Below are 10,081 nucleotides of genomic sequence, written 5' to 3'. Positions count from 1 at the left end.
CTATGTGTGCAGGGACCTACATGTGCAGGGACCTATGCATCAGGAACCTATGTGTGCAGGGACCTATATGTGCAGGAACCTATGCGTGCAGGGACCTATGTCTCAGGGACCTATGTGTGCAGGGAACTATGCATACAGGGACCTACACATACAGGGAACTATGTATACAGGGACCTACATGTGCAGGGACCTGTGCATGCAGGGACCTACACATACAGGGAACTATGTATACAGGGACCTACATGTGCAGGGATCTGTGCATGCAGGGACCTACACATACAGGGAACTATGTATACAGGGACCTACATGTGCAGGGACCTGTGCATGCAGGGACCTACACATCAGGGACCTGTGCATGCAGGTTCCTACACATCAGGGACCTATGCATCAGGAACCTCTGCATCAGGGACCTGTGTATGCAGAGACCTACACATGTAGGGACCTACACGGGCAGGGGCCTTTGCATCAGGGGCCTATGCACACAGGAACCTATGCATGCAGGGACCTATGCATGCAGGGACCTATGCATGCAGGGACCTACACATCAGGGACCTATGCATGCAGGGACTTATGCATGCAGGGATGTATGCGTGCAGGGACCTATGCATGTAGGGACCTACGCATCAGGGACCTATCGATAAGCTCTCGATGGAAGCCAACCATGTGTCATAGGATACTGTTTAAAAGGAAAGAATAACTGGGATGAGGGAAAGGAGACAAGAAGGAAAGAAGGGGGAAATATACCGAAGATAGATGAGGTAATAATGCCACTAATTCCTATTGGCTTATTGGAAGGGAACAGCTACATGTTGATCCATTTTGCATGCCTGTATCTGGTAATCTGAGCAGCTACTTTGAAGATAATATGCAATATAATAGCTTTTGTTGATTTCCTTTCATCTTGTTCTGAAATTTTGTGTCAAATTGAATGTTTCTTTAAATTTTTTATTCTCTTTGAAAAGAAGATTATTGAGATTAAGTCATGAGATTAGTAATATGAGCAAGAAGGAAAATGGGGACAGGTGACTTAGAGGAGGAGGGAAGGAATAGAGATAGATAGGAAGTGTATTTTAAAAGAACCAAGCTATGTTAGGTAAATGTACTCGCTTTCTGAGATGATAGTATGCTCTGTGTAACACACACAATAGTGATAAAATAATGGTGGTGGTGGTGCTTTACAGGGATGCTGTGAAAGTCTTTAGATGACACTAGACAGTGAGCTTCCCAGAGACCTGCTTGTCTGTCACAGGTGGAAGGAGAGCGGGGCGCCGAGCAGGCCGAGCACAGAGGTGTGGGTGAGGGGTCTCTGGGTGCAGCCTTGGGGCTTGTTCAGGAAGCCAGGGTCTCATGCTGAGAGCTGAAGCACGAGGTGGAGGACATTGCAAGCTCCCAAGGGCCCAGGTGTAGCACCAGACTGGAGAGTAATGGATCGGAGGAGCAGAGGCAAGCTGGGCTTGCGCGGTGGGGTCCCGGGGCTTCCTGACGGCCATCGTGGCCCACGGTCCCTTGCTGACCACTTCTGCTTCCCCCGACTTCTACATGGTGCTAATAGGCTCAGCGGTGTCCATGTCTGTGTGTTGCAGTTCTCGCCCACAGAGCATCCTCCCGCTGTGTCCCAGCCCAGTCACACAGGAGCAGTAAGGAATCCATGTGCCCTGTGCGCCTCTGGCTCCTCGGCATCCCGCAGCCTCGCCAGGGCCTCTGCTCTGCAGGCCCAGAGCAACTTCCTAAGTGAATACAGGAATAGAGACATAGACCCTGGGAGGGCTGGAAGTGGTGGGGCGATTCCTGAAGACAGGTGTCAGGAGGACAGACGGGACCGTCAGCCCCCTAATTCACCCTTAGGTGTGCACTTCAGTCTCGGCCCTGGGGCTTGGGCCACAATGGCCCTGAGCCTTTGAGAGGGCCTGGATCTCAGGGTCCCCTAGTGTCCCTGCCAACACCTTGCAGGCCTTGGCTCACAGATTGATGCTGCTGCCACTGTGGAGGTGGCCTCCGCCCTGGCTCGGATGGGGTGATGATCACCCTGACCCATGTCCACACCCAGGTCATTCTTGAGAGGATCAAAGTGATGCACACACATGGAAGGAGTCTAAGGACGCGTGTGTGTTAAGGAACCGTAACTGCTCACTACCTCTAGGCTAATGTCACTGACCTGGCAGTGTGCTTCTAACATCAGAGGGGTAAGTCCCCGTCCAGAATTCATTGCTTTGGAAAGGTTCTGAATGGTGGGAGGTAAGAACCTAGATCCCAGGAAAGTGAAAACCGCTGGAAGAAAGGAATGAGAGATGGAACACTGCGTGTCAGCTTGGCGTTGGCCTGTTGTGTGGTGCTTCTGAGAGATCAGTTCTCTTTTTCTTTTGGATTTTTGAGACAGGGTTGTCCCAGTAGTTCAAGCTGGCCTCGAGCTCACCCTGCAGCCCAGCCTGGCTTCTGACTCTCGCTGGTGTTCCTGCCTCCACCTCCCCTGGGCTGCGATGATGGGTGTGCCCCACCATGCCTGGCTTCAGTCATCTTAAGCAATTGTGAAACACAGACAGGAGGCAAGTAAGGCTCCAGCTCCTGGCTCCCACCCTCCTGCCCCGGGTTTGCTGCTCCCTCTGGGCACATGTGGGGGTGGGGAGGAGAGGGGAACAGAAAAATCCGGGTCTCTGACTGAAAGCAGCCGGTGAGCTCAGCCAGGGCGGCCTGTTCTCAGCCCTGCTGTGGTCTCACAGTACCTGCCGTGTTGGATCTCCATCCTGCTCTCTGGGAAGGCTTTCAGAGGTTAGATGGGCTTATTGGGCAATTCCTCTGAAATCACTGGAACACACTGTTTACTTAGAATGCTTTAGTTTTTTTTCTTTTAAAATTGTATTTACTTAGAAGCATTCAGAATATCAATGAAAGAGTTGCAACTTTTTTGCAATTAAAGAGTGGTATTCAGTTAACAGAACAATTATTTCATATAAGCTGCATCAGAGACAACTGAAGGTGAAAAATTACCATCTCTGTATATAACTAACTTGTGCTGTGCACCAACAAGAACCTGCTTCAAATTTCCATGCCGATTTGCAACCCCCAGACGGCACCAGGCAAGGTTAGTGGCTACTGAAAATACCACCAGGACAGGGCTATCTAAAGACACATTTGGTAGTGTGTGAACTATACAAAAAAAGACACTGTACAGTTTTAAAACAAATCTTATACAGCCTTACATTTTAATTTTTTTTCTTCAAAAGGAGTGAGTTGTGTACAGGGGAGTTAAGTGCTTTATAGACAAGAAAAAAACCTGCTAGAACCAACTTATTCATCATCATCCTCTTCTTCCTCCTTTTCATTCTCCTCCCCCTCCTCTTCCTTCTTTTTCTTGCTTTTTTCAGCCTTCACGACTCCCTTTTTTACTGCATCAGGTTTTCCTTTAGCCCGGTAGGCAGCGATGTCCTTTTCATACTTCTCCTTCAGCTTAGCAGCCTTCTTCTCCTATGGCTGCTTGTCATCTGCTGCAGTATTATTCCACATTTCTCCAAGTTTCTTTTCAACATCACCAATGGAGAGGCCAGGATGTTCTCCTTTGATTTTGGGGCAATATTTAGAACAGAACAAGAAGGCAGAGGGAGGCCTCTCGGGCGCATTGGGATCCTTGAACTTCTTTTGTGTTTCTCCTTTAGGAGGAATTTAAGTTTTCGTTTCTCTTTCATAGTGAGCCTTGTCTGCTTTTGCCATGTCTTCAAATTTTCCTTTTTCTTTGGTAGACATGGTCTTCCACCTCTCTGAGCACTTCTTAGGAAACTCTGAGAAGTTAACAGAAGCATTTGGGTGCTTCTCCTTGTGCTCCTCTCGGCAAGTTTGCACAAGGAACGCATATGATGACACCTCGCCTCTCGGCTGCTTAGGCTCTCCTTTGCCCTGTTTACTTGTTTTCCGCAGCGAGGTGCAGAATTGCCCAGTGCCCGTCTGGCTCTCACTTTCCCTAGCTCTGTCTCCATGGAGCTCAGTGTACTGCGATGGCTGTGAGAGCGGGAGCCAGACGCAGCCTAGAATGCTGTAGGAAAATAGTTTCCTTTTCTGTTTTATATTCTTCAGGGCTACCCTAGTCTTCTGCAGCGTTAGCCATGTGCAAGTGGAAACTGTACTTGGTGAAAATCCCCTTCAGCCATCTGCTCTGGAATGCAAAGTAATTGTTGGAGGTCATGATATATTAAATGGTGGCCTGAGAATTAAGCAAATTATGGGATTTTAATTTTGAATTAGCTTTAGAATATGTCCCAGGCCTGCTTAAATAGGCTTTTCCTGCAAGTTGGGACTATGCAAGTAACTGGTATTAAATGAGAGCATTAGATTTTAATCAGTAAATATGGAAAGAGTGAGACACTATTCCTTGCAAGGCAGCTTCATAGCCTGATACGTAGCTAGAAATCGAGATCTGAGGTTACCTGCCCAGGGACCCCTTCTGGGTCCTGCCCTTCCGTGCAGCTGCCTTGGTTGTACGGTCTTGTGGCAGTGCCCGGGCTCTTCCCTCTGGGCTGCTTGCATCCAGGCACTGCCCTCTACCTTATTGTGTGTGAAAGGGCAGCCACATATTTGAACAGTACAGCTGAGTGTAGACGCCACATCTCGCGTGACGCAGCTTTGTGATTCTGTACCAGGTTGGGCCTCGCAAGGTAACGGGCTTAGTTCGAGCAGCCCTGGGAAACCAGACGTGGAAGAGTGCATCAGCCTTGAGCTGCAGCTGCCTTCCTTTCTGACTGCCTCTTCCATGGATACTCTTTTCTAAAACTTTGTGGGGTTTTGGAGGAATCTACTTGGAGGCGTAGTGACATGAACTGTTTTGCATCCTTTTCGAGGAGACTTTAGCTCTGCAGTGGGATGAGGGCAGAAGCCCCAGAGGATGCTCTCAGCTCTGTGCTGTTGAGCTGGGCCAGGGTTAGTCAGCTGCATAACTGTCCCAGCTGTTTGAGCTTCAGTTTCTTTCTCTCTAAAACAAGAGTGTCAGCTTGACTCCCCACCATATTTTAAAAAATGGTTTTTCTATCAAACACAATTTCATTTACTCATCTTACTACAGCATACCTTAGCCCTAGAATAGACTTACAGAAGTATAATTTCAACCTGGAAAAGTTGGGAAGACCATTTTCTGGGGGAGTGTAGCTCATGGGGTCATCGCGCCCAGGGCAATGAAGGAGTCAGATTAAAGCTGTGTGATTGACAGAGAGGTGGTTTTCTCTAGTGCGGTGGAGGGAAGAGTGGGGTAGTCTGTGAAAGAGAAAAAGCACCCTGAAGTTTGCTCAGCCTCCTCTTCCTCTGTCCATGGCTTGGTGGAAGGGCTGCTGCACGGCTGGTCTTTGTGTTTTCATCAGAACCAAAAAGTGCACGAAATAATGAGATTATGTTCTGAACTTTGAAGCATTAACAAAGTCGGCCTAAAGACAGAGCTTTTCTGGACAGATGCATTAGGATAATTTGATGGTCCTGTCACAGCTGGCGTATTTTGCATCATCCAAAATGCTCAAGCAGCTGGTTTGTTCATCGGGTGACCAGAAAACCTGCCAATCTCTGTCCTTTATGCGTGCAGTCTGACTTACCTCTGATGATTTTTTTCAAAAGTCCTGATTGTGGTAATTGAGACCCAGTAGTTGAGGGGAATTTTCACAATTTCTTGTGTGTATGTAGCATTTTGATGAGAGCAATTTAAAATCAGCAATTTAAATCAGCACTTAGAGGGCTCCTGCATTCCATCAGGAATAAGAGAGATCTCTTGTCCTCTCCCATCTTTACTACCTGGACTGGGAACAGAGCATTGGTTGAGGGGGAGGGGAAGGCTGTGTTAACAGAGAAGACAGCAAAATGGAGTGGTCCGGAGAGGGCAAAGAAGGCGCTAGTAAGCTCGCCAACTAGGATTTGGTTTGCTTTATACATTTGTTTTATATATTTGTGAATGTCCTTTAATGAAGTTCTACCTAGTAAAGATTTGGGAATTTTACATAATATCTCCAGGTTTGATGAGAAAATATATAGCAGTTTCTTAAAAAAAAAGTTTGTAAGACTGCACCCTGTTACTGCCATTTCTTAATGAGGTAAGTGCAGCTTTTCAAATTATATTTTTTAGGATAAAATGCAACAGGCTAAATTAAGATTTCGAGTTTAACAGATTATGAGATGGAGCATAATCTCATAAACATAAGCATGAGTGTTTATGTTGATTTAGTAAATCAGAAAAAAAAATCTGTATGTGAGGAGAATTGTGTGCATGTATCCTTTAGCTGTGCTGAGGAGCTGGCGGAGAGCTGGCCTGGGCAGTGTGTTGCTGGCGCCGCCTTCCCTTGTGGCGTGGCCTGTGGCTTTGCCCAAATGTGGGCTGCGTCCTCTGCTTCTGCAGGGCTTACGGAGGAGCAGAAGTGGTGCCCATTAGGGGGCTGGCGCGGGGCTGGTGTAGCAGAGATGCTGGGCAGAGCTGCTGCGGATGCTCGAGTGAGGCCCAGTGAGGCGAGTCCTCCTCGGCTCTCATTTGTGACTAGCAGGGGAGAGGAGCGGATGGCACAGGTGCGGTGGGAAACACCCTCAACTGGAGCCCAGATTTACAAGATTATCATAAGAGGGCCTGCAGACATTTTCTTGAGAGTTTCCTAGAAAGAGGGGTGGGGCTTGAGTAGATTTTGTGTTTGAGGCTGCGGTTCTTCAAAATTTTAAAATCTTGGGCTGGGGAGATAGCTCAGCAGACTAAGCCCCTGCCTGGCAAGCGCAGGGGCCTGGGTCTGATCTCCAGTACCACATGCTGTGCTGGCCTTTGCTGAACTGGCCACCGAAACTGGGCGTGGTAGCGTACACCTGTAACCCCAGTGCTGGGGAGGCTGAGACAGGAGGATCACTATAAATCCAAGCTGCATACGGAGACCTTGTTCCAAATAAATAAGAGATTTTTAAAACATAATAATTAATTTAAAAATCTTGATTTCCTTGTCTCTACCTCCTTTTTATTTCTTTTATCCTACATTGAAATGATTAAACTTCCAACTGCATATCTAATATTTTCTTTTTCTTCTCAAATGAGAACAGTTCGTGTGTTGTTGTATTGCAGGAAACTGACCTACGTTGAGCTGATAGATTTAGCTGTTGAGATGACCTTGCTGAGCAAAGGTGGGCCCTGTTCTCTGGATGACTGTGTTTGCTGACCTTTATTTTCCAACAGTTGTCTTTGCCCGACTGATTGGTCCTGTGGGGAGGCGCCTTTAAACCCGTCCTCTGCTGTGCTTGAGTCCTGAAGTACACACGATCTAGGAGAGGCTGTCAGGATGGAGGGCCTCCTGATGGCCGGTCTTTGTGTTTCCACTGGAGCCAGAAGTGCACGAGATAACGAGGTTGTATTTTGAGCTTTGAAACATCAACAAAGTCGGCCTGACGATAGAGCTTCTCTGGATGGGTACGTTAGTAATAATTTGATGGTCATATCATAGTCTTTGCATTTCCGTCCAGCAACTATTTGTGCACCAGGTAGAACACCCTGCCAGGCTCCGTCCTGTATGCTCACAGGTGGACTCACCTCCGATGATTGTTTTCAGAAATCCTGACTGTGGTAATTGGGGCCCTCCCCTTTGACTTTCGGCTTTGTGTTCTTTGAAACAAAACAAAACAAAGATTTTTTTTGTCTTATCATAGTGTTACTGAAAATAATACAAGCAAATAAAGTTATTTATTAAAAATCATTGAAGACATTTGCTTGGCATGTACTTGACAGGATTCATTTTAGAAACGCCTCACATTTTTGTACGTTTTATTGCATTGCATCTGCTTAAGTAAACTCTGCAGTATTCTTTTTTATATTTATTACATTTATTGGGACAAGTGAGATGTAAATATTGATGGCATTCATCACAGGGAACTTTTACCTGGACATGGTCTGTTTTTCTCCTGCTCTCCTTCCCTTCTTCTAGCCCCTCTTTCCCTCTTTATTTGCAAAGCTTTGTTTCCATTTTATGCTTTTTCCAAATTTTTCTTTCCTGTAGTATTTTTTGCCTCATTATGTATATAAAAATTTTGCATAGAGCATGCTAGTTGGGAACAATAGTAGACTGGATGCATGGTTAGTAGCAAATGAATATGCATAGGTTTTTTGGCTTCAAGTGTGGCCCTCTGGAAATATATTTTTAGAGCTACCTCACAAACAGGCAGGGTGGTTGGCTTGAACTGCACTGTGAGTCATGTGAATGGCAGAAACCCGTCTATTTTTCTTCATAGTTTCCCTAACCCCAAGTACGGTGGGATAGGTTAAATGTTCCCATTCCATAAGGTAGCCGCGAGGAGACAGAAAAGAATGAGACCAAAGTGAGAACGAAAGCCAGAAGAGCGAATATTAAGTACTGCAGCTCCAGGTCCAGCGTCCAGGACACATGCTGGTAAGCTGTGCACTCCAAAGAGGCTTGCTGTCGCCAGCCCTGCACCCGTGCGGGCTTGACTCACAAGACCTTCTTTTGAGCTGGATTCAGTCATGGCCTGCAGCTTTCCTCAGCTGATAGTCCACATTTCTCACATCTCCAACTTCCTGGGGCCTCCACTGCACCTTCAGCTTATTCCTACAGCTTTAAATAGTGTCCTCACAGGGGCTCTTGCTTGGCCTCCTAAGGCCTTTCTTTGGACTCTACATAGAAGCCTCTCCAACCCAACAACTTTTGCACCCCTGATTTTCACCATAAAATCGTGCTAAGGGCAGCCAGTGGTAACCATGCCACAAACCCAACATCAGGATGTCCTGCAATCTCCTCTGCCAGGTTAATGCCTTAACCACCCCTAATTTTAGTCCATGGGGCAAGTCTGTCAGGACAAGGGCAAAATGCAGACGCGTGTCCCGCAAGCGTGCGCTATACACATGGCCTGTTGTTCAGCTTCCACTGGGATCCCTTCTCTAATTGAACCCTCCCGAGCCTGAGCTTCACTGTGCAGATTCTTATCACCGTTCTAGTGCTCTGAGGTCCAATCAGAACCACCCACTAGGCACAACTTTAGTACCCTAGGGCTTCTCCGGCCTCTACCTCCAAACATGTCCAAATGCCTCCTATAAAGCAGTTACAGGAGCTACTAACCATATGGTCAGGTGTCATCACAGCGACAGCAACTTCTCTGGGACTGATTTTCTGCTTCAGTTAATGTTTTCTTAATGAATCATAAGACCAGATACCCACAGTGTAAAGGAGGAGTGGATTAATCTGCCTACCCTCAGTTCATGACTAGCTGGCTCGAGGCAGTGGTGTCATGGCAGAAACAACTTAGGTCACAGCAGCTGGGGGCCAGAGCAGGGGCACAGTGCCAGGAGTGGACCCAACACAGGCACCAGGGCCACACCTACCCAAGCCACCCAGGCACACCAGCATCTGAGATGGATCCTGGAGACAGTCAAGTCTAAACTCTAATTCACCACAGTCAGTTCACCTCTTTCTATTTTTTAAATTTATTTTTATGTATTTAGTGCAGGGTCTACAGGGTCTCACTACACAGATCGGACTCAGAGGGATCCTCTTGTTTTCAGTCTCCCAGGCACTGGGATTATAGGCGTGTACCACCACGTCCAGTCTCAGTCGCTGTCTCAGTGGGCCCCGGCTCTTTCACCACTTTGTCAGCAAAGCCACTCACTCTACTGAAAAATAAAACTCATGTTAGGAATTTTTATTGGCTTGTATTGAATCCATAAATCACTTCAGAGATGATTGTGAGCTTGGCAGTATTGAATCTTTCAGTCCATGTAATGTCCTTTTAATTTATTTGTTTCAAAATTTTTCTCAGTAGTGTAACTTTAAAAGTATTGAATTATTAGTTGTGTATATTTATGCAGAATAGTGTGATACAATTCTGTACATCTAAATTGTGTATAATGATCAAATCACCATAGCATTTCCAGCTCCCTAAATATTAAAAAATAATTAGCATACAAATAATTACACATATTTATGGCATATAATGTGATATTTCATACATGCATGCAATATCTACTGATGAAATCAATTTAATTAACACTTCTGGACCCAGTCCTAGCCCAGGTCCGGTGAGTGTGCGGAGAGTTTCCTGCTACCCTGCGCCGGCGGGACCAGTCCCAGCCCAGGCGCAGAGTGGG

General features: G+C 46.7%; 1 pseudogene; it reads right to left on the bottom strand.

Annotated features, from left to right (window-relative positions):
- Window positions 1–3,285: 3,285 nt before the first annotated feature.
- LOC105742810 overlaps window positions 3,286–10,081 on the bottom strand; it is a 61,765-nt pseudogene continuing 54,969 nt past the window's right edge.

Source organism: Octodon degus, unplaced genomic scaffold (genome assembly GCF_000260255.1).
Source record: "Octodon degus isolate 3935 unplaced genomic scaffold, OctDeg1.0 scaffold00075, whole genome shotgun sequence".
Classification (NCBI taxonomy): domain Eukaryota; kingdom Metazoa; phylum Chordata; class Mammalia; order Rodentia; family Octodontidae; genus Octodon; species Octodon degus.
This window is presented reverse-complemented; position numbering and strand designations above follow the sequence as displayed.